The 24,355-nt window shown below is 42.6% G+C and overlaps 1 pseudogene across 1 annotated transcript; it reads right to left on the bottom strand.

Moving 5' to 3' along the window:
* Positions 1-218: 218 nt before the first annotated feature.
* LOC311143771 (BRCA1-associated RING domain protein 1-like) lies at positions 219-22,278 on the bottom strand (annotated as a pseudogene). Its single transcript, XR_014615555.1, has 9 exons — positions 22,218-22,278; positions 19,085-20,186; positions 18,242-18,322; positions 16,374-16,552; positions 14,002-14,128; positions 13,617-13,749; positions 12,650-12,742; positions 3,205-3,302; positions 219-1,269 (listed from the first exon to the last, which is right to left on the bottom strand). The product of XR_014615555.1 is annotated as a BRCA1-associated RING domain protein 1-like (transcript).
* Positions 22,279-24,355: the final 2,077 nt, after the last annotated feature.

The following is a 24,355-nucleotide window of genomic DNA, read 5'->3' as shown; positions in this document are numbered from 1 at the left end:
TTCAGTTTCCACAGGAAGTGCCAACTTGGTGACTAGACGATTAATTGCTCTCCTCTTTTCTGCTCTACTATTCGTCTCGCTTTAGAATCGATATTTTGAGACCCACTCCCCCCCTCCCCCTTTAGTTTTAAAGGGCTGACACTCCCAATTAGACGTGAATGAGCCCATTCCTTTAAATTGGAGATGACTTGGTCTAGACCAGGGATAGGAGAGTTTGTATTGGAAATATATCATTAAGATGAATTACAGTCAGGACAAATAATGCATTTCATTGCAACTATGTAATTTTGTTACTGCAACAATGGTGTTTATTTTGAACCATTCATTCTGAACAGCACAGAGGGAAGAGGTGACTTTAGTATTGAAAATGGCTGCTTTCAAAAACAGTTTCATTATTTATTTTTAAAGGAAATTGCAGACAAGTCATAGTAAACAGAGAATACGGGCAGTCACAATTCAATTAAAAATACTTTCAAAGAAAAGGGTCTTCTCAAAAGTACTGACGTTATGAAAAGATCCCCAGGAGAAGAAAAATGACTGATTTTCCACTTCTTCATTCAACATACTGAAAAGTGCTGAAATGTTTATAATCTTTGATCATCATCGAGCAGGGAAGGATAACAAAAATAAACACTAAATTAACTTATCTTTGAGCTACAGACCAAAACAACAAGTCATGGCTTGTGGTGGTTGGTGGCTATATTTGAGTCAGTGAATCCCCTTACTTCAAGGTTACAGTTGACATAGAATCACAGCTGGCTGTCTGTTTATTCTGACTAGACCCTGATGTCAGGTTGCAAGCAGACAGAACCAGTCCAGGGTAATGTTCATTAAGCCACAAAACAGAAAAAGTTTAAAAACGTAAAACAAAAACGTTAGCAAATTGGCATTTCTTATTGGACAATTTAAGTCCCTCCCCATTTCAGTCCATTTTTCTCAGTTTGGTGCTTACCTTGTGTGTCTATGGCTCAGGCACTGACAGTAGCTGGAAGGCCGATATACATTTTACAACCCATATAGACAGAGCTGACCACACCTTTCCTAACCTCACCCTGGGGGGCCTGTAGGGGCCCAGGGGATCATAGATGATGTACTGGGTACACAGGGCCTGGTACGAGCCAGGCGGGGCGTGGTAGGCTGCAGCAGACAGGGTCTGGGTCACATCACTGTCTGGTTTGGGCTGTCGGGCCAGTATCTGGCCCCCTTCCTCTCTCACCAGCTGGAGGAGCTCATGAGGTAGAAGAAACAACCATCGAACAGTGGGGGCAGCTGGGGTAGAGAAGAGTGGAGGACAGTAGAGTACAATAGAGTAGAGTAGAATAAAATATTGTAAAAAAGAGCAGAGTAGAGAACAGTCAAATAGAATCATGTAGTAGAGTCAAATACAGTAGAATAGGAAGATGGGAGAGAAACGAGAGAAGGCTTTAACGTCAAAAGTCAAATAAAACATGGGTTATTGAGACAAAAACACATTTCTGTGGACTGTAAGGAAAATGAAACAAAGTATTATTCTTCTTCTAACAAGGAGAAGTGAGGCGGTTTCATTTGTTTCATCAATCTTGTAAATTACGGTAGGCAAGCCCTTACAAATTAATCAAAGCCCTGCACATACAGAGGGAGAATAAAGAGAACAGAGAGAAGAGAGATCTGTATCTTCTTCCTGGATCCTAAACGATACTAACCATTCTAGTGCCTCAGGATTAAATGAGTCCCACTAAGAATAGCCTAGTGTCTGAACAAAGTGTCTGCACAACAGAGAGATAATTTCTCCTTGTTCTGTAATGAGTTTAAATGATGATGAATCAATGCAAAAATCATAGCCAGGACCTTTCAATTCTTACATAACCGCAACAACGGGGCAGCTTTCATTCTGTTCCATTCTACTCTATTGCATTCTACTCTATTATACCACAGAATTGTTGAATACTCTCTTCTGATTGGCTAGAATGGCATTCTAGGATGGACATTAAAACCAGATATCGGAACAGTTGGAAAAGATATCGGGACACCTTGCAATCATGACACAAAATGCCCCTACACATGCAGACCATACTAAAGCTAAACCAACAACCACACAAACCAAAATTGGATACATTGTAAACGAAAGGTCCAGCGAGGAAATAACTTAACTAGCTAGCATTGATTTGTTTTTGCAGCAAAAAAATTTTTGGAGCATCTGACATGGTGAGTGATGAACATGACTTTCAAATTCTCCTGTATGTTTCTAGTTTGACCAGCTGTTTTCAGCAACTGATATTTTTGAATTCGGTTGTCATATTGGCAGGTTTGCTAACAACAAACTATAGCTTCTAGCCTAGTGTTTGATATGCAATGCAATCTCCTCGTAATTAACAGTCAGTGTTGACAAGTGTCCTGACGAAAAGGCAAACTTTTCTAGCTATGCCAGGCAAAATCGGGCATTATCAGCTCATTGTTATGGATGTATCCAAATGAATGTCAATATGAAAACAGCTCCTTTGCTGTTATTCTGGCTGCAGAGGTCATGACTGTGTTAGCCATAGCTAGCCGGCTAGATAGCAAGTAAGGGATAAGAAAGTTGCCAGAGAGCATGGTAATGGAACATAAAGAACGAACGGCTGGGTCACATCCATAAATATCGAACTAATCGAACGAATGACTGGGTTGTGTCGCTAACAACCAAAAGATGTGAAAGTATGAATTTGCTTATAAAAACGAAAATATCAACAAAAAAAAATATATATATATATTTATACCAGTAAATGTGTGCTTTCATATTGTTTTCTTTGGCAACTGTGGTATAAGTGGGATAAACGGCGACATTCTGTACATTACCTTGGAAAAAAGGACTCCGCTGCGTCGTCCATTATTTCCAAGGTAATGTACAGAATGTTGGTGTTTATCCCTTACTGATATTGCATTCTATTCTACTATATTCAATTCAATTCTACTCTATTCTATTATATTGGGGCAGCATTGTAATGACATTGCTTTTCAAGCCAAGAGTCATACTCCATCACTGCAGCTTTTTTACAATAACTCGTCAGTTTAGTTGCTGTGTATTCAGGTGCCAGAAGGCCCCTCTACGGAGTGAACCAATCCACTCAATTGTTTTCTGCTATAAATTTTTACTCTCCAGAGTTTTAGATTTAGCAGGTTAATTGCCTCCATTTTGTTTTGTTCCTTGCTTGCAGGGATGCGTGTGTGTGTACGTGTGTTACCTACCAGGCTGTGTCTGTTAATACGGCTGCGTTGAGGTCCTTCTCCTGCTTCATGGTCACTCTCAGCCATCCAGCCATCTGCCTGCAGGCACACCTCTACCCCTCTGAGAGAGGGAGAGAGAGAGAGACAGAGACAAGGGGACAGCAGTAGCTTAGAGGAGTGCAGGGAACTTGAAAACTCATCTAATAGCTACTTAGTAGAAGCTTTTATCCAAAGCAACTTACAGTACAGTGAGTGTATAGGCCTACATTTTTTGTTTGTGTATGAGATCCCTGAAGTGAAATGAACCCATGACCTAGGCTACCACAAACTTCTACAGATCAGGTGTAACCATGGCCAAGTCCTACGTATCTGAAGAAACCATTTGAGAAATTAAAGAACTGTGTGATGACTAAGAGCAGAATGCGCGCATCACACTTCTGGCCGTTGGCTAATGACGCAACACAGATTAACATAAAGCAAGCTTTAGTGTAGTATCTCTTTCTCGCCACTCTTCAAGTCCCAAGTGAAAGAGAAGAACTGACAGGAGTGGTTTGCCCACATAAGAGCAAGGAGGCACTTTTTAAAACCTGGAGCATCGTTTCCAGCTTTCCACTCTACGGGTCCCAAGTGTATGAAATTAATATTATACAAAAGCAGTGTTTTTCCCACATAGCACTTGAAAACTATTTCAGTCCCAGGATCTGGTCTAGTGGTAGTGGTTTCAAACCACTGACTAGGCTACATATGGCTCGTAGTGGCAGGGGTTCAGTCCCGCATCCGCCTTCTTCCTCTTTACTTCACTCTAATCTATCTCCCCCTTTCATTTCTTACTGTAATGTCACAATTAAACATAACAATTCTGGGGGGGAAATGATGTTTTTCCAAAACGGGACAGAGGAGAAGTTACATACAGGGAGATGCTGAAAAGGCCCTAGAATGCATCCCAAATTGCACCCTATTCCCTACATAGTTCGACTACTTCTGACCAATGCCCATAGGGTTCTGGTGTAAAAAAAGGTGCACTATATAGGGAAAATGGTGCTACTTGGGAAGCAGACATGGTTTTGTTGTGTTGCTCAGCACTGAGAAAGCATAGTCAGGACTAAAATTAAAATAACTTTAAGGGGAGGGAGGGTTGCTCTAAACTTTTCTGTTGGTTGGGGTAATTTATAGACATTGTCTGCATCCAAAATGGCACTCTATCCCCTAAATAGTACACTACTTGACCAGAGCCCTATGGGCCCTGGTCAAAAGAAGTGCACCATATAGGAAATAGAGGACCATTTCAGACACAACCCTTCCTCCACAAAAATAAGAAGCATTTTAAGGGGATGGAGGGTTGCTTTAATTACTCATGCAAATAACATGCCCTAAAGCTTAATGACGATCTGCAAGCCAGGTAACCATCAGTTTCTGAACACCTCCACAATCTCTTAGATTCATAGCAACATCAATTTCCATTTTAACGTCTCATGATGCCGTTGTGCCTGGCATGATGATATGGAGACATTAACACATTACTCCCTGTCACAACACAACAGTGTTATCTTGATCACTGCCCAACCGCAGCAGTGGCAGCTATGTCTTTCCTCATGAGGACAGTTCCCATATGAACACACACAGATACAGTCGCACACTACACACACACACACACTCACGGATACACAGTGTCTGACACACACACACACACACACACACTCTATAGCAGTCATCAGGAGTAATTACATTTACTCGTGCCCCTTAATTACAGCTTTCATTTGGAGGGACCCTGCGAGGCCTCAGCGGGGGGAAGAGATACCAGGGTTAATCCCGGCTCCCGCTTGGCTCCACTACAGACTATTGGGCCAGTTAGTTAGCCCTGCCGCCAATCGCTAGCAGAGGAACTATTAGCATATCAGCTAATTAGATTCACAGAGATGGAGGCGGAGAGGGAGGGCGGGGGGGGGGGGGGGGGCTCAGACAAAGGAACTTTAGCTTGACTGGCAGGATCCTGGGCACTGAAGCATGGGACACTGAAGGTATACACTATAGACAGGGCACAGAGAGCAGAAGGACAGACAAAGGGGTGGAATGGGGAGAGGGGCGACTTGGGTACATGGAAAAAGGGACAGAGAGGGGTGGGGTGTGGCACACTTGAGGGTAGACAGTCTGTGTCAAGTGTTCATCCTCCGTGGAGGAGAGAGAGGTGTTGGGAATAACAAAATGTGCTCAATCCTGACAAGACATGCACGCACACACAGGTATGTGCACACTTATCACAGGCACACGCACAGACACACAGTCATTAGACACCTTGATGACAGTCCCTTTATTTCCCTTTTGAGGTAGACTAGACTGCCTGTGAATATCTGGTGTATTTTATTGTTGCTGCTAGGAATAGACTGCTAAAAACAATTTGTGGAAATTGTAAAGTTTCCACATAAATTCAACTCTGCAGAAATCAAGCACAAGACGAGAGTTTTAGTCTTTGACTTCTACGGATTTCCGGGTCCTCTGACAATTTACAACTCTCCCTTTTTCAATCCACTATTTGCTTGTGGAGGTGTGCCTGTACACCCACATTTACATTTCTAAATTGTTCAACTTCATATTCATCATCTCCAGCACCACTCCAACATCAACATATGTGAAAATTGAGTGTTTATGTTTTGTGTAAAATAATATTGAGCAAGATAAGTGTTTCCAATGACATCATCGGTGTGCATGTGATTTTAACCAATTATGATTAGGCATTGCCTACTAATTGGTTGATGATGTCATTGGAAACACATCATCCTTTATCTGTTTTACTACAAAACATAGAAATGCGCCATTTTCACATGTGACCGACCGGCTCGGTCTTATGTAGCAACATTTGAAATTGTGTTTTCTTAGATTGAATAAAAGTAGAGACTCTAGAAAATGGTATATCATACACTACAGTTGAGGATCAATGGGAAAGTAAAAACACAATTTCCTAACCCTAACCCACTTTTGAGAAAATGGCCCTTGAATGATTTGGTACACCTACTGGCGAGCTAATCTTTGTCTACACCCATTCAGCATCGTTCACATCCTCTTAAGCCTTAGCCCCACCCATCTCTTTAAGGATTCACGTGAGGCAATGTGCTAAACAGTGAGTACAGTTGTGTACTAAACAACCAAAGATTAAGACTAAAGGCTGGTTTATACTATGTCTATCTACATATCTGTATACAGTTGTCATTCATTATTACAGGAAAATAAACTAACAACAAGATCATTATTTACAAGTTATTGGCGAGCTAATTACAGAAAATAGCTTACGCTTGTAGTGTAAAAGCAGGGATTCTACCGGAGAATTTAGAATTTGGACACTGTCTCGTTAGCCTAACGTTATATCCTAATTTGACTTTGGTGCAGGTCATGTTGTTCTTCACATTACAGTCTCTGGTAAACACACACTATATAAAATAAAATCAAGGTTTATTTGTCACATGCACAAGATACAGAAGGTGTAAACGGTACAGTGAAATGGTTACTTGCATAGTGGAGCCTTTTGTTTAGACATGTAGCTAACTAGCTAGCTAAACAATGACCTCTAAATAATCCCAACTCATAACGTTACTGCCCTACATGTATCTACAGGTAGCAGCTAAACGCTAACCAACTAGGTTCAATATTAGCTAGCTAACATTAGGCTATAACTAGCAATGTAAATGGTCTGAGATATGAATAATATTACTAGACAGATCATACACGTAACGTTAGCTAGCGAGCCAGCCAGCTAACATTAGCTAGTTAGCTAACAGTATGCTTTAATTTGCAATGAAAACGACAATGACAAAATTAGAAACGTATAATATCTGAAGATGTAGCTAGCTAGACTCTCTTACCCGTATACATGGATGAACGCTTCTCCCTCTCTGTCACGGATGCCATGGTTGCCCTTAGTTTTTAAGATGTAATCCGGAGACAGGTGTTTTATACAAAAGCCTTCTTTGTTCTCTTTTCGACTCCCTCTGCATTTGCAATCAAACGCTTGAATTTTCTCCATCTCCTTAGCTATCATACTCTGCTTCACAGGGCATTCCACTGATTTCAAAACTCGGTCCTACAGAAAGTGGTGAACTATTTATTTTTTTATCAGTGTTATAAAGGATTACCTACACATACTGATCAGCTCATTATAGACAGAAGCGTGCTACATACCCTTTTATGCCTCAGGACACTGTGCATTTCATAGAATAAAGAAGATAATTAAGTACAAATGCAAAAAAAAATCTTCCAAAACCAAGGAAACAACACTCTCCAGAGTAACACATCAGAGAAGAGATCATGCAAGGGTAGATGAATAAAGGTAGGCATATTTCTCCATCTAGACTGTTATGGAGTATGAATCAATACTGCTTTAAAGCTCAGGTGAAACAGAGGGTTGAAGATAACTCTGAATACCTGATATCATCAATCATGTAAAAATGGGGGGGGGGGGGGGGGGGGGCTGTAACTTCTTCTTTAAGAGGCTCCTCTGTCCTCCACTCGTTACCTGTATTAATGGCACCTGTTTGAACTTGTTATCAGTATAAAAAGACACCTGTCCACAACCTCAAACAGTCACACTCCAAACTCCACTATGGCCAAGACCAAAGAGCTGTCAAAGGACACCAGAAACAAAATTGTAGACCTGCACCAGGCTGGGAAGACAATCTGCAATAGGTAAGCAGCTTGGTTTTAAAAAATCAACTGTGGGAGCAATTATTAGGAAATGGAAGACACACTGATAATCTCCCTCGATCTGGGGCTCCACGCAAGATCTCACCCCGTGGGGTCAAAATGATCACAAGAACGGTGAGCAAAAATCCCAGAACCACACGGGGGGACCTAGTGAATGACCTGCAGAGAGCTGGGACCAAAGTAACAAAGCCTACCATCAGTAACACACTACGCCGCCAGGGACTCAAATCCTGCAGTGCCAGATGTGTCCCCCTGCTTAAGCCAGTACATGTCCAGGCCCGTCTGAAGTTTGCTAGAGTGCATTTGGATGATCCAGAAGAGGATTGGGAGAATGTCATATGGTCAGATGAAACCAAAATAGAACTTTTTGGTAAAAACTCAACTCGTCGTGTTTGGAGGACAAAGAATGCTGAGTTGCATCCAACGAACATCATACCTACTGTGAAGCATGGGGGTGGAAACCATGCTTTGGGGCTGTTTTTCTGCAAAGGGACCAGGACGACTGATCTGTGTAAAGGAAAGAATGAATGGCGCCATGTATCGTGAGATTTTGAGTGAAAACCTCCTTCCATCAGCAAGGGCATTGAAGATGAAACGTGGCTGGGTCTTTCAGCATGACAATGATCCCAAACACACCGCCCGGGCAACGAAGGAGTTGCTTCGTAAGAAGCATTTCAAGGTCCTGGAGTGGCCTGGCCAGTCTCCAGATCTCAACCCCATAGAAAATCTTTGGAGGGAGTTGAAAGTCTGTGTTGCTCAGCGACAGCCCCAAAACATCACTGCTCTAGAGGAGATCTGCATGGAGGAATGGGCCAAAATACCAGCAAGTGTGTGAAAACCTTGTGAAGACTTACAGAAAACGTTTGACCTGTGTCATTGCCAACAAAGGGTATATAACAAAGTATTGAGAACATTTTGTTATTGACCAAATACTTATTTTCCACCATAATTTGCAAATAAATTCATTAAAAATCCTACAATGTTTTCTCATTTTGTCTGTCATAGTTGACGTGTACCTATGATGAAAATTACAGGCCTCTCATCTTTTTAAGTGGGAGAACTTGCACAATTGGTGGCTGACTAAATACTTTTTTCCCCCACTATAAACATTGGGTTGTTATTTTACCTGAAATGCACAAGGTCTTCTACAGTCGTGGTCAAACGTTTTGAGAATGACACAAATACTAATTTTCACAAAGTCTGCTGCCTCAGTTTTGATGATGGCAATTTGCATATACTCCAGAATGTCATCAAGAGTGATCCGATGAATTGCAATGAATTGCAAAGTCCCTCTTTGCCATGAAAATGAACTTAATCCCCAAAAAACATTTCCACTGCATTTCAGCCCTGCCACAAAAGGACCAGCTGCCATCATGTCAGAGATTCTCTTGTTAACACAGGTGAGAGTGTTGACGAGGACAAGGCTGGAGATCACTCTGTCATGCTGATTGAGTTAGAATAACAGACTGGAAGTTTTAAAAGGAGGGTGGTGCTTGAAATCATTGTTCTTCCTCTGTTAACCATGGTTACCTGCAAGGAAACACGTGCCATCATCATTATTTTGCACAAAAAGGGCTTCACAAGCAAGGATATTGCTGCTAGTAAGATTGCACCTAAATCAACCATTTATCGGATCTTCAAGCACTTCAAGGAGAGAGGTTCAATTGTTGTGAAGAAGGTGTCAGGGCGCCCAAGAAAGTCCAGCAAGCGCCAGGACCGTCTCCTAAAGTTGATTCAGCTGCGCGATCGGGGCACCACCAGTGCAGAGCTTGCTCAGGAATGGCAGCAGGCAGGTGTGAATGCATCTGCACGCACAGTGAGGCGAACACTTTTGGAGGATGGCCTGGTGTCAAGAAGGACAGCAAAGAAGCCACTTCTCTCCAGGAAAAAAACATCAGGGACAGACTGATATTCTGCAAAAGGTACAGGGATTGGACTGCTGAGGACTGGGGTAAAGTCATTTTCTCTGATGAATCCCCTTTTCGATTGTTTGGGGCATCCGGAAAACACCTTGTCTGGAGAAGACAAGGTAAGTGTTACCATCAGTCCTGTGTCATGCCAACAGTAAAGCATCCTGAGACCATTCATGTGTGGGGTTGCTTCTCAGCCAAGGGAGTGGGCTCACTCACAATTTTGTCTAAGAACACAGCCATGAATAAAGAATGGTACCAACACATCCTCCGAGAGCAACTTCTCCCAACCGTCCAAGAACAGTTTGGTGACGACCAATGCCTTTTCCAGCATGATGGAGCACCTTGCCATAAGGCAAAAGTGATAACTAAGTGGCTCGGGGAACAAAACATCAACATTTTGGGTCCATGGCCAGGAAACTCCCCAGACCTTAATCCCATTGAGAACTTGTGGTCGATCTTCAAGAGGCGGGTGGACAAACAAAAACCCACAAATTCTGACAAACTCCAAGCATTTATTATGCAAGAATGGGCTGCCATCTGTCAGGATGTGGCCCAGAAGTTAATTGACAGCATGCCAGGGCGGATTGCAGAAGTCTTGAAAAAGAAGGGTCAACACCGCAAATATTGACTCTTTGCATAAACTTAATGTAATTGTCAATAAAAGCCTTTGACACGTATGGAATGCTTGGTCCTCTGTAGCTCAATTGGTAGAGCATGGCGCTTGTAACGCCAGGGTAGTGGGTTCGATCCCCGGGACCACCCATACGTAAAAATGTATGCACACATGACTGTAAGTCGCTTTGGATAAAAGCGTCTGCTAAATGGCATATTATTATTAATTATACTTCAGTATACCATAGTAGTTATCTGACAAAAATCTCATAGCACTGAAGCAGCGAACTTTGTGAAGACCAATACTTGTGTCATTCTCAAAACTTTTGACCACGACTGTACTCCGACAATTAAACCACAGATAAAAGTGTAAACAGAGTTTGTTTCTAGTAATGGCTTCTTCTTCGGACTTCATATGGCGGTTGGCAACCAACTTTAAGGGAAAAGGTTGCCATTTGGGACACAGGTTGTATAAGAATAATAAGATGCTTAATAACATTAGATAAGTATCTTAAGTTCATATAGGCCAAAGTCATGGTTAGAGGTAGAGGTGTAGTGTAGGCTACTGTATGAGGTAGAGGTGTAGTGTAGGCTACTGTATGAGGTAGAGGTGTAGTGTAGGCTACTGTATGAGGTAGAGGTGTAGTGTAGGCTACTGTATGAGGTAGAGGTGTAGTGTAGGCTACTGTATGAGGTAGAGGTGCAAGTTACTAGGCCCCTAATAATTATATTTTTTGACAATTTCCAATAAAACAAATCCAAAATTCAATTTTGCCCAATTCTTTCAGGTTTTCGCTCTCAAAATTACACATTTTTTATAGAAAAACAACACAATTGGATGTCCACAACAATGCTTAAACCACATCAGGAGACCACTTTTGAGGTCTGGGAAAAACTAAAGACATTTACATGTTTTGGTGTAGTTCCCCTTTAATGCAAGTGTGCACCAGTAAGATACTTATTTCTTTGGTTAGCAATGTTTCTGTAGTGCTCATGTGATTGCAGAGTTTGCTAAACAAATAACATGACATAATTCTGCCAGGTAGGCATAGGCTACTTTGTAGTTAAGATTTAATTGAGAAGGTTTTGGGGAAAGCCTTTCCATCTCTACCAGAAAGTTATCATTAGCATCATTGCTAACAGCTACACAAAGCGTAGACATACGCGTGCGCACCACACACACACAGAGAGGGGCATTCCTGTGCCATTTCAGAAAGTTGTTGGAAAATACAAATCATTGATGAATTTTGTTAATGTCTTATAATTAACTTCGGCAAATTAATGCATTTTCTAATAAGTTCAATACATTTATATATACACACTGAACAAAAATATAAACGCAACTTGCAACAATTTAAAAGATTTTACTGAGTTACAGTTCACAGACGGAAATCAGTCAATTGAAATAAATGCTTTAGGCCCTAATCTATGGATTTCACATGACTGGGCAGGGGCGCAGCCATGGGTGGGCCAGGGAGGGCATAGGCCCACCCACTTGGGAGCCAGGCCCACCCACTGGGGAGCCATGCCCAGCCAATCAGAATTATATTTTCCCCACAAAAGGACTTTATTTCAGACAACAATTCTCCTCAGCACCCCCCTCCCCCCTCAGACGATCCCGCAGGTGAAGAAGCCGGATGTGAATATCCTGGGCTGGCGTGATTACACATGGTCTGCGGTTGTGAGGCCGGTTGGAGGTAATGCCAAATTCTCTAAAACGACGTTGGTGGCGGCTTACGGTAGAGAAATGAACATTAAATTATCTGGCAACAGCTCTGGTGGACATTCCTGCTGTCAGCACGCCAATTGCACGCTCCCTCAAAAATTTAGACATCTGTGGCATTGTGTTGTGTCACAAAATTGCACATTTTAGAGTGGCCTTTTATTGTCCCCAGCACAAGGTGCACCTGTGTAATGATCATGCTGTTTAATCAGCTTCTGGATATGGCACACCTGTCAGGTGGATGGATTATCTTGGCGAAGGAGAAATGGTCACTTGCAGGGATGTAAACAAATGTGTGCTCAAGATTAGAGAGAAATAAGCTTTTTGTGCATATGGAAGATTTCTGGGATCTTTTATTTCAGCTCATGAAAAAATGGGACCAACACTTTACATGTTGCGTTTATATTTAATTCAATATAGTTCAATACATTTTGGAATATTGTTGAATTCCGTTTTAATGTCTGGATTCCGTGATTCAGTCCTTGTTCTCCGCAACGCAGATTTTATAGGGCCTTAGGTTACTTACAGCTGAAGTTGAGGACCCAGCAGCCGCTCCGGAGACCCAGGAGAGAGGACATGTTGGTGGGCATCGGCCTGTCTGGTACCACCACATTGGTGACTGGAGGAATGGAAGAAGAAAAACTGGATTTCATTGGAAGAGCTACCATTCACAATATGTTCCAATGAATAGAAATAGACAGTTGAATAAAAGTTTAATAGAATACTCCATAACATTATTTAAATAAAAAGCTTGGCAGTGTCGTGCAATGTCTTTGCTGTGAGTGATTGTAACACAGACATGGGTATAATCAGCCCCATTCACAACAGGCTTAGATAATGTGACTTTCTTCTAATAAAAAATGTAAGACATTCTTATTGCCTCTTCAGTCAACAAGGCTCTGTGGCTGACAGTCTGCAAAATGACCTTAATTGTATCTCTGGGCTAAACTCTATGGTTTACATGCTGTGGAACTTTGCTTTGCCTTCACTTTAAAATAATAGGCGATGCTCAGACACTAAAGTCTTTACTACCCAAAGCCCTGAAGACAGACTTTGAGACACAGAGAGAGACGAACACTTCCATTTTCCGTTCGTTTGAATACTGTAGTCTAATGTTCATCACAACAGAAGTCACAAACAGCTTATGAGAAATTACTTCAATTACTTTACAGACATTCAGCCATGTTCCCTGTTCTAACTGCCATTACCAGTGAGCTGACAAACTGCCTTCTCTGTTGCTCTCTACTACTAGGATTTGCAAAGCTCCAAGAAAGCAACTATTCCTTTCACACTACTAAAACTGTCTTTGGTGTATCTTACTCAAACCTAGATAGTGCTTCAGCAAAACAGAAAAGGTCCAAACCAAATGCACTAGGTTTGGCGGTAGTATCTAAGCACTATGGTTAGACTATCTTGGGTTGTGATGAGATCATGTCAGATACAGTTAAGGTATCAAATGTGCTCCAGCAGGTTGAAGTGGACAGGTAAGTTACCTGAGCAGGAGAAGGCATCAGCCCTCTTTCCTCCCAGGAGGATTCCCAGTTTGGCCAGCTCGTTCTGTTGGGACTGGGACAGTTTACTGCCCAATACTACCACCTGTTCCTTCCGTCTCACCCCATCACTGGCCTGAAAGACAATAGCCAGTAGACAGACCAACTCAGATATTACATACATTTTCTGGGGGGGGGACCTTAATTTATACAGGCCCGTTGATAAAAAATAAATAAACAAATTCAGAGACCAGTTAAAACACTACCCACAATACCACAACTCCTCTAAACTCCTTTGTTCATAGTTGTATTGTACATTGGAGAAAAGTAAATTCAGTAATCGTTAATGTAACATTGATTTTGTCTGAGAACAGTGTTGGGCTGATACCTTACTGAGGTTGGGTGGAGGACTGATATGGGGGCTGACTGACTGGGGTCCTTCAGAGGCTGACCGAAGGATTGCCTGCATCTCTGGGTTCACAGCATAGTCCACAGTACAAAGACCAAACGTATTCCTGTTAGACAGAGATAGACAGTTTATGTCACAGACTTAAACCAGACAAACCATACAAAACACTGTATCCTGACACTAATCAATGGTTATACTGGTCTCTTGTGACATACCCTTTACCATCTTGTAGCTGGCCTGCATGAAAGACAGATTTTCTTCTGGATGCTGAGATTAGGGTTACACAGGCATGGATCATGGTAACATGAACTCACTCATTGGTGACAATATAATACAAGAACACACAAACTATGCGGATCCAGTGTGCAGCAACGCAGCGTAGAGACACTGAAGACAAAGTGAAACGGCACGTTCCTGAAGGAGGAGGGGAAGAAGGAGGGATGAGAAAAAGGAGGAGAAGAAGAACGGGTTGGTGCCTAAAGATTAGGCGTCAGCAAAGATAACACCTGGGGGACAATTAATAGGTCCACTGGTCCATAAAATATTTCATTTGGATTCAAACCCCCCCCAAACACACTGATAGATACACACACAAACTCTCACACACACATATATTCAGATAGGCACACACCTACAAACACACACAGATGCACGCACACACTCACACGCACACAAACAAACACACACATACACACTGAAAGGAAGTACATCGTTTTGGTTTATTGAACAGCACACCAACGGAGTTGCTAAATAAAAGTTAAAGGCATGGAAAATGTTTTGGGCAAGTGTGTCTCCAACGCCTCGATCGATATTCACCTTTTGCTACTATTTCTGTCAAGGTTACGCATACAATTTGATGCATACGTTGGATAAATCCAACATACGCACCACACAGAACACACTGCAAACGCAGCGTTCCATTGGAAATTAATGTTCTTCTGGTGTACCAAAATGCAATGACATGCCTTCCATATTGATGAGGGAAAATGTATTAATTGATCAATTCAGAGTTGCACACACATACTGTACACAGTGCAAAGCGTTCTGTCCAAAAGTTTGCTCAAATTTACCCCATTTACATATGACAAACCCTGCTATAAATGAACAACCCAGATGTTTTCCCCTCACTGTGCAGCTCTGTGTGGCACTGGTTCTCTGTCTGACTCCAACCCAGCCTTCAGGGAAATAATTTCTGACCAGGGGGTATGTGTGTGTGTGTGTGTGTGTGTGTGTGTGTGTGTGTGTGTGTGTGTGTGTGTGTGTGTGTGTGTGTGTGTGTGTGTGTGTGTGTGTGTGGCAGCATGTGTGCATCCCTGCGTTTGTGTGGAGGCTAGATTAATTGATAGTGTGTGACGGGCAAGGGTTGCATTTGTCTTGTGGCATCATGACAGATTGTCTGGGCCCCTGTCTCTTTTGCCTTGCAGACAACTAGCAGGCAGGCAGGCAGGTAGGATAAACCTGAGTAAATCTGCTGTCGCTAACCTCCTTCGCCAAGGCCCCGGGCGCCACCCACTACAGCAGTGAGCAGTGGGGAAAAGAGAAGGAAGAAGGAGAAAGAAAGGAAAGATGGGGGGGGGGGGGGGGGTAGAGAGAGGGGGAAATATAAAAGGAATGAAGGAAGGAGGGAGGAGAGAGAAAAGACTGGAAAAAGAGGAGAAAGGAAGGAAGGAAGGAGGAGGAGACAGAAAAGACTGGAAAAAGAGAAGGAAGGAAGGAAGGAGGAGGAGACAGAAAAGACTGGAAAAAGAGAAGGAAGGAAGGAAGCGAGAGAAAAGACTGAGTACAAAAAAAAGAAAGCAATTGCTCCTCCAGCTCTCCATTAATGACTGTCCTGTCTCACAACACACACACCAGAATACATCGGCCCCGCTCCATTGGCCTGTACATCACGAGGTCACAACACTTGACCATCCAACAACCAATCAGTGTCACCTACTGTGTGATTGTGGTTATCCATCTAGTGCACATCATGCAACAAGAAAAATGATCACTACCTCAGTCTCTTTTCATGCTGACTTCAGGTGAATGATTTTGGATGAAGTCAGCATGAAAAGAGATTGAGGTAGTGATAATTTTCCTTGGGGCTGCAGTTGCCTAGCAGTTAAAGCGTTGGGCCAGTAACCGAAAGGTTGCTGGTTCGACTCCCCGAGCCAAATAGGTGAAAAATCTGTTGATGTGCCCTTGAGCAAGGCACTTTACCCTAATTGCTCCTGTAAGTGGCTCTGGATAAGAGCGTCTGCTAAATGACTTAAATGTAAAATTACATATACGATCTCTATGACTGTGAGGGCAAACAAAGAATTTCTGTGCAAAGGATGGACAAATAAACATCTTCTCTATTCTATCCATACTCACAAAGATGCTCTGAGAACGCCCCGTGCTGCATCAGTAGCTTGACAATGCCAATATGTCTGACCCTTACAGCGTCGTGTAGAGGAGAGTCGTTCTCATTGCCTGGTGTGTTCAATAGCACCCCTCTCCTAACCAACGGCTCCACTACACCCTGGTGGCCCAGGTTACACGCCTCGTGCTGAAACACAGGAGCGTTATTACATACCTTATACATTTAAGCAATAAGGCCAGAGGGGGTGTGGTATATGGCCTATATACCACGGCTAATGGTTGTTCTTAGTCACAACGCAACTTGGAGTGCCTGGATACAGCCCTTAGCCGTGGTATATAGGCCATACACCACTAACCCCCGAGGTCCCTTATTGCTCTTATAAACCAGTTGCCAACACAGCAAGGCCAGGAACAACACATCTAAATTGAAAATGTTGCTTTAATAAATAAATTCATAATAAATACATTCCGCCAGAAAAAGTAGTCCGGACAAAAGTCGTGTTGCTAGACTGGTTGATATGCAACATAACCACAGGCTAGCTAGCAAACGTACATGAAATGTATGCAGAAACCATGTCTGTACATATTTTAAATGAGTCCGTTTTAAGAAAACGGTTTCCCGCCTTCCCCAAAATGAAGTTGAACAATAAACCACACTTTTGTTCACCAAACCCTCAGGTGTTTCAGTGTCCAGAGCCTTGGATTGTTTGATGAGCTGCATGTCGTGTTCAGTTATGGCTGCGTGGTGGGCAGTTTTTACGGCCCTTTCCTCCACTTTTTAATTACGCCTACAAACACATTGTTGCTTGTTGTGAATTCGGCGTCCTTCTGTATATTCCATGCCACACTGAGAGGGGGGGGGTCGTTGATATGTCAGTTCAAACCAGCTCTGAGTCCAGCATAGCTGCTAATCCCATATTCTTCGCCATTCATGTTTCTCACCGGACCATAAAAGTCCTGTAGAATGACGTTCAGCTCTGTTTTTGTTGTATTCCCAAACTCACAATGAATCCCCTTTTCTGCCCATCAGTCAGTGAAGCAGGTAAGTGCCCACTTTGTTTGTTTCACAGTGTTATTTTCATTTAGATTTCTCTCAAGTTCATCTAAACGCTTCTTTTCTACATTGGCATGTTGAACTATTGTTGATGTAGCCATTTTATCGAGGTGAAAAGCCGCAATGATATCAAGGTGAAAAGGCTAAACGTCATAGTCATGGCATATGGTCTCACATACACACGGCTAAATGCTGTTTTAGCCAATCAGCAACCAGTATCCAAACTACCCAGTTTATAAACGTGAGTATAGGCCTACTACATACTTCGGTAATTGCATCCTTCCTATTACATACTGTATCACAGGGTTCCCCAACTGGTGGCCCGCCAGGACATCAGTTCCGAGTGATTTTAATCTTGAAAATCTGTTCCCAAGTATTCCCATGCATAATAGAAAGACGTGATCGTATACAAGTGTAAGCAAGGTTTGAAATGATTATGTTTTAGTGAAATATTATATCGGTTTGGGCTTCTTGCGGTCAATTTGCAGTCTACAAATGATTTGTAATTATGTTCCGGCCCCCCAACCATCAGCTCAAGAAAAAATCTAGTTGATAATCCCTGCTGTATCATATTAATATGTAAATACTACATCACTCGCACTGATAACATTACAAATAAAGGTACATTTCACTTGAATATTTACCGTAGATATTCAGTTACGTTGTTAAAAAATACAAAAGTCATAGATTAGCAATATGCTTAAGTATAACAGCTCTTGTATCCGGCAGGACAAAGTTAAAGACTGGCATGCTATAACAACATGTACTGTAGATGGTTGGTTGTATTTTGCTGTCTAGACAGGGAGACGAGGCTTCACTCACCAGTGGGGTCCATCCAGCTTTGTCTTTCAGGTTGGGGTCAGCACCCTGGTCTAGGAGCTCCTTTACTGTCTCCACATCTCCCTGTGGGGTGGACAGATGGATGAGACAGGCCACAGGTGTAGGGTCAGTTTGTAGAGACATGTGAACATGCCATTCAAACACATTGGCTCATCCAAACTGATCCTACAAAGGCATCATGGGGCCTGCAGCTATTATCAAATCGGGTTCACAGGTACAGAGTCAGTTATTAGAGACATGAGAACATGCCCTTCACACAACCAGCATATTTGTCCCAAATGGCACCCTATGCCCTATATAGGCAATATGGTGCAATTTGGGACACAGTCAGAAATAAGAGAGACATATTCCCCCAGGTTTTATGTTACTCTTGTATTTTATTGTAGTCTAAGGTTTTCTGGGTGCCTTTCGAATCTGTCTTAAATCGGACTTTCTAAATCTCTCCTGGTTGTACTGTGGTTCTCTCATTGCCCATTGTACTACTCTTAGTTGATCAGACAAGCATTCCCTTCCCTTCTCAGCCCTGGGAGAATAGTGGGGAGCTTAACATAAGCCCTGTAAACACAGCTGTAATCCCTGCCTCGTTCCTCCACAAGGTAATCAATGTTCCAATGCTGTGAATGGTTGATAATAGCACCAGGTCTGGGATCAGCTGCTGTGTTTGGAGAGCATATTCACCTGTCTCTAGTAACAGAACCTGGGAATGATTGATAAAAGCAGCAGGTCTGGGATCAGCCTGAGATCAACTGCTGTGTTTGGAGGGTATTTTACCATCTCTCTTAAGAACTGACCCAGACCCTGTGACACAAGTCCTGTTAATCTCACCTTTATGGCAGCCAGGTGCAGGGGTGTCTCTCCGTTGTGGTTTCTTTTCACCACAGCTGGGCTGCTCTGTGACACTCTCCATGGAGGTCTCTTCCCCAGGGAGGCTGGGGAACAAGGAATGCTGCCCCTCTGGTGCTCTCCTCCTCTGGATCTCCTGATGCTGGCGGTGGTCCATCCCTGTCTGGGGCTGTCAGCATGGGAGGGAGGGGTAGACAGGGCTGGGAGTGGGACCCTCTCCCCTGTCTGACGTCTACCCTAGCTGGGAGATGCCTTGGTTTTCTTTGGGGTACTCTGTGAAACGTTTTTCTCTTCTGCACGGGATCTTTTGGGAGTGTGCTTGGGAGGAGAGAATAGAACCAGCTTTGTAGTAGATTTCTCATTTTGTTTGAGGTGTTTAGCAGAGAGCTTATCTAGCTGAGAGGGGCTGGTGTATGTGCTTGGTGCAGGCTGGTCTTGGTCCTCCAACAGAAGGATGCTCTCTCCTGGCTGACCCACCTTTAGGATGCTTCTGCTGGGGCTTAGGATGACGGTATTCCCCTGTTGGTGATCCTCCTTCTGGGGTTCCACAGGTAGGGTAGCTTGGCTCTGGTAAGAAACCCTTTTGCAGAATCACTCGTTTTCCCCTGCATTGACCTGCTCTCCTTCCTCTCTTGACATCTCCTTCTCCACCAAAGCCCCACTGCCAGTTGATCACCTCCAACCTCTGCATCTTGATCTTCTGCTTGGTTCCTTTACGTGTCGTTGGTTTCTGCCAACCCCCGGCTGCAGGCTTCCTGACACCACTTTCTCGTCTTTTTAGTTGCCTTCTTCTTCTTGTCATCATTAGTCGCTCTCTGAGGAGAGGAGGAGCCCGAGTAAAGGGAGGAGGAGTTGAAGTTAAAGACAGACAGGTCTTTAAACTTGGACTCAGGTATTGTGTTGGGAGGTCTTGGGGCTGCTTTCCCACTCCCCGTCTCACGGTCTGATGGTTGTGGTATCTCCGCAGGCTTCTCTACCCGACAACACACCTTACGGCTGCGGGAACTGAACCAGATCTTGACGTTTTTCTTGTGCTTTAACACAGAGTTCTCTGACTGTGCTTGTAGTTCAATGGGAAGGGCATCTGAAATGAGTGAAGAAAACAAAAGGACTGAAAACCACACACCAAAACTACTCTCACCTAAGCTAACATTGCAAGTCAATGTACATTAGACTATTGCATTTCCAATAACCTCGTCCCCAGGCTATTGCGCACAGCGCATATAAGCCTGGGATATCAACGATTCAAAGTTGGCCTTAATGGAAGTGAACATAGAATACTATTGGAGTGACCTAGTGAGTAAAGTATTTGTTATCATTTCATTTTAATAAATCACACGACTGTGAGGCTGAATGCAAGGGGTAAGTAAACTGAGGTGCACAAGACACGTACGGGGCAGGGTTAGGGTGAAGGTGTTGTGGGAGATGATTGGTTGGTAAAGTAAGTCCATTAAGCCAATGCCTATGCACCAGGAATTTCTCCAAGTTTGACGCATTGGTCCACCAGACTCTTCGCGCATTTGGGTGGAAATGTCTGGGAACGACATTACATTTCCAAAAACGAATCCAATGCAAGGGCTATAATGGCATTGGTGAAAAAAGTGGTAAGGTAGCACTATAATTTTCTCTTTCCTTGTCACTGTACAATTTATATTCAACTAGAATCCCCTGTGGTTGTGTTCGGTTGTCTGCTCTGCATTCATTCACAGTCTGCCTTGCTTGTCACACACCCAGCCTGTTCTGCCTAGCAAGCAAGCTAGCATCTAATTTGGTGACCCAGGGGGCATGTAGCTGCCAGTCAGTGTAGTCCTCTACCACTGCAACAACATGAACATCACCCCTGTTTGTTAGAGCTCAGGTCTACAAGCTAAACATCACCATACATAATGGCATTATATCATTACTGTCATTAACAGGGAGGCTGATGAGAGATATGGAGAAAAAAAATCAGAGTGAATACATGGTAATATTATCATTCAGGGCTTAGGTATATAGGCCTACCTATGTTAAAGAATACTATCTTTCATATCCTACAGGTTGTACCTACCTACAGGGGAAACGATGGGAAAGCTTAGTCCTTTGTCTAGCTAATTATCATGTTTAGTGACACAGTCACAGTTGTAACCTGTCCCCAGGGGGAATCAACAGTGAGTTGAACTGAAGAGTTCAGTGCTGTCTGTAAAATATTTGTCTATTTATCCTGTTCAGTGACAGTCGTTATACTCTAAGGTTATAATACTTTTGTAAAGTCCCTGAATCTTCAGGGTCTGAGGGATTGAGCAGTGAGTCAGAGTTACGGAAGAGTTCTGTGATGTTGCTAAACTGTCTGTTTATCTGGATGTCTTTCACACAGGCAGGACTTTGACACACCACACAGCCTACTCCATCTTGAGGACCAGCACACGACCTAGTAGTACAAATAATCACAAGCCAAGTAAAGTGAAACAATCAGCATCAGTTAGGCCAAGTGGGACATAATCGGCGCATGCGCGGTTAGCCACTCAGCTACTTACCTGCAAAGCATATGTTCACAAACTCCAAGGCACACGGGTTCGTTCATCAGTTTTGAACTGTAACGACAAAGTATATCAAAGATATGAAAATAATCATGTAGCTAAATTATATTGAGTTATTATTGGCTTATTACAATAACAAGCAGCCAACGTTAGCCAACATGCTCAGTTTCATAACAAGAGAGTCGTCCTAATCGTTGGTGCACTGATTAGGTTCCATTATCCGAAATGCACCGTTTCCACTATCGCCTTCTATTCATACAACAAGCTTGCTTTCTAAATACTCCCACGGTGGATAGGAGTTCTGCCAGAAAGAAAGAGGTGAAGCGAGAGGAATAACTGGGTTTAAAATCTGTCTTCTCCAGCAGGTGGCGTTGTTTCGCTCTCCAAGCGGGGAGTTTTGGTATGAAGGTCAATGAGTGTCGAATTTGGTTAACAAAAAATGTATGGTTTATTTTCTACATGTGGCTTATTTGATTGAATATACATTTCGCAATGCTTAGGTTGTTACGAGTGTACTGATATAAGTAGGACACGTGACATCCCGGCGACTTTGAGAAAAAACTATTTATCGGAGTTGTGCCTGTTGTTCACACATGTACCTGCCCACTCATTGGCTAGAATGATCCACCCTGATCTTGCCTCCTCCCGACTGCCTTCCATTCTTGAAGACATGAAGGCGATGCGCGTAGGTTGGTGGCAGAACAAGGGGAAGTTCTTATAGAATTTATAGAAAACTCTCTATTTACATGTTGTTTATGAGTGCATTTCACACTACTTTTGGATTATAATCGGATTTTAAGGCTCTTATGAATGAATGTCCTACTTAACATAATGTATGTGTCATCATCGCAAATCAACTGCATTATACTTTTAAAAAACACTCCAACTTCAACCAGTAAAATGGCTCTTAGGCTAGCCTTTTCTACAGCCTATATCAATGAGCTTGTTGACTAGTTGTCTAGTTGACAACTGCTGCATCCAAAATAGTTATTGTGCAAAGATCACAACCAAATATAATATTAGTAACTGTTCAAACAAGAATGAAAACATCATTGTAAGCGTATGAGAACCCCAAAAAGTTATTTTGTTTAGAAGTAATAAAAACTTAAATCTAGGCTATGTTAAATGGGCGCAGGTGGCGACAGCGATCTTAAATACTTACACATCTGTGCGTGAAGTCAGTGTGTCGCGTCCCGGAAAGAGGTCTGTCTATATGATGGATAATCTGTGGTTCTGCCAGTCTGTGCTCCTACTTTATCGTTTCTCCTGCCAAATCGTCATCGAGGGGGGTGTCCGTGATGTAACTGCTTAACCCCACCCTCCAACTCTTGTTCTTGTTCTTGTTCTTGTTCTTGTTCTTCTGCTTCTTCTGCTTCTTCTTCTTCTTCGGTATTATGGCGGTCTGCAAACAAATGTTATATGTGCATGCCGCCACCTACTGTATTGGATGTGTGTCAGCCTACTCTTCTGTAGTATGAATCCATTACACTTTGTGAAAAAATTGCCCTACCAACTAACCCTGTACCCCTTAAAACCTCACCACTATTCCACTACTTTGGCCCTATCTGATCCTACGCCAGAGGAACGATTTCAGTTCAGTCAGGAAACCCTTTTCCAGCTATAAATGTGCTTTAGTTGTCACCCTGGCCAGATCTATCTAGCTAGCTACTTCCCTCTCCTTACTACGGCAAGCAGGAGCCAAAGACACTAGCTATGTTTCCATTAACTTGTCCAGTGATTTTTTGGTCGACATTTAGAAAGTTTACATAGAAAATAGACGTCACAATTGCCTGCTAGGGTGCGTTTCCATTTAACCATCTGGTGTCCATAAAATCTTGTGTCCAATTCGCAACAGATTTTTATGTGAATATTCTCAAATCTGCATTAAAACAATATGCACATTTTCCCACCAGAGATGTTTTCATCAAATTGACTTGTAGCGGGTAAAAGGCTGTGCCTGATGATGTAGTTCACACCAAATGTACTTTTTCATTTAAGTTTTCATGTACCAAATAAAATGTATTTCCATCCCATTTTGACCAAAAACGGTTGCATTAAATAGCAAATGTCCCTACAATGGTTTTGGCATGTGCTCATAGCCAGCAGTTTGCAGTTATAGTGCAGGTAGGCTGTGTGGGTAGGCTAGACTACATAATGAGATTATTATGGATAAGAGCGAGAATATTTGTATTTGTCAAATGGCAGTAAAGCCTCGATCATTATGTTACCTGAATATGACCCTCGATATTTATAGGAATGGAGCATCAAGATCACGTGCACTTCCACCACCCTGTGAAGTTCATCATAAATTATTTAATCTGTAGCCTAATAAATTGAATGGTTTCCCGAGTCGTAGTGGGAGGACCACACAGTATATCAACGCGTGACTCCCAAGTTTTCTTCGATATGATTATAAATATCAATATTTGCACATATAGGCGTTTCCACCGACATTCCTAGCATAATACATTTTACCCACGCAAATGGATCCCATGTCGACCGAACAAATGATCTGTCAGAATGTATACAATTGTAGGCCTACCGAAACTTAATGTTTCCATCACAGCCAACCAGAAAGCAAGGCGAAGCAATTAAGTCATTCTTGAAAGTCAGGTCAATCCCTGTCCTGCAAAGAAACATTTTTATAGCTGAAAAAATTTATTTAGCAAACAGTAGGCATTTAGAATTAAAATGTGGACTGGAACTTTATAGTTACGTGATGACATTTTGTGCCCGT

This window comes from Coregonus lavaretus, assembly GCF_964263955.1.
Source record: "Coregonus lavaretus genome assembly, chromosome: 16".
NCBI lineage: Eukaryota > Metazoa > Chordata > Actinopteri > Salmoniformes > Salmonidae > Coregonus > Coregonus lavaretus.
Note: the sequence above shows the minus strand (reverse complement) of the source record. Positions and strands in the feature narration are given on the sequence as shown.